At 40.6% G+C, this 1,002-nt stretch overlaps 1 pseudogene; it reads left to right on the forward strand.

Annotated features, from left to right (window-relative positions):
- Window positions 1–919: 919 nt before the first annotated feature.
- On the forward strand, window positions 920–1,002 carry LOC120987338 (annotated as a pseudogene).

Below are 1,002 nucleotides of genomic sequence, written 5' to 3' on the forward strand. Positions count from 1 at the left end.
ATGGATGGCAGGCTTTTGAGTGTCCTTGCAAAGAAAGGTGGCTATATTGGTCACTGATCTGTTTTTGTTTTGTTTTTGAATGTCAGAAATGTATATTTGTGAATGTTGAGATGTTATATTGGTTTCACTGGTAAAAATAAATAATTGAAATGGGTATATATTTGTTTTTTGTTAAGTTGCCTAATAATTATGCACAGTAATAGGTCACCTGCACACACAGATATCCCCCTAAAATAGCTAAAACTAAAAACAAACTAAAAACTACTTCCAAAAATATTCAGCTTTGATATTAATGAGTTTTTTGGGTTCATTGAGAACATGGTTGTTGTTCAATAATAAAATTAATCCTCAAAAATACAACTTGCCTAATAATTCTGCACTCCCTGTATAATGCACTGTAAGGCCCCTTTCACACGGGCGAGTATTCCGTGCGGATGCGATGCGTGAGTTGAACGCATTGCACCCGCACTGAATCCCGACCCATTCATTTCTATGGGGCTGTTCACATGAGCGGTGATTTTCACGCATCACTTATGCGTTGCGTGAAAATCGCAGCATGCTCCTCTTTGTGCGTTTTTCACGTAACGCAGGCCCCATAGAAATGAATGGGGTTGCGTGAAAATCGCAAGCATCCGCAAGCAAGTGTGGATGCGGTGCGATTTTCACGCACGGTTGCTAGGAGACGATCGGGATGGAGACCCGATCATTATTATTTTCCCTTATAACATGGTTATAAGGGAAAATAATAGCATTCTGAATACAGAATGCATAGTAAAATAGGGCTGGAGGGGTTAAAAAAATAAATAAATAAAAAAGTAACTCACCTTAGTCCACTTGATCACGCAGCCTGGCTTCTCGTCTGTCTCCTTTGCTGAACAGGACCTGTGGTGACGTCACTCCAGTCATCACATGATCTTTTATCGCTTCTCGGCCTTTTGGCTAAGATCAAGTGTAGTATCTGTTCTTCAGTCCTGTAGAGCTACGCTCCAGGCTGTACTCCTT

Source organism: Bufo bufo, chromosome 1 (assembly GCF_905171765.1).
Source record: "Bufo bufo chromosome 1, aBufBuf1.1, whole genome shotgun sequence".
NCBI classification, from domain to species: domain Eukaryota; kingdom Metazoa; phylum Chordata; class Amphibia; order Anura; family Bufonidae; genus Bufo; species Bufo bufo.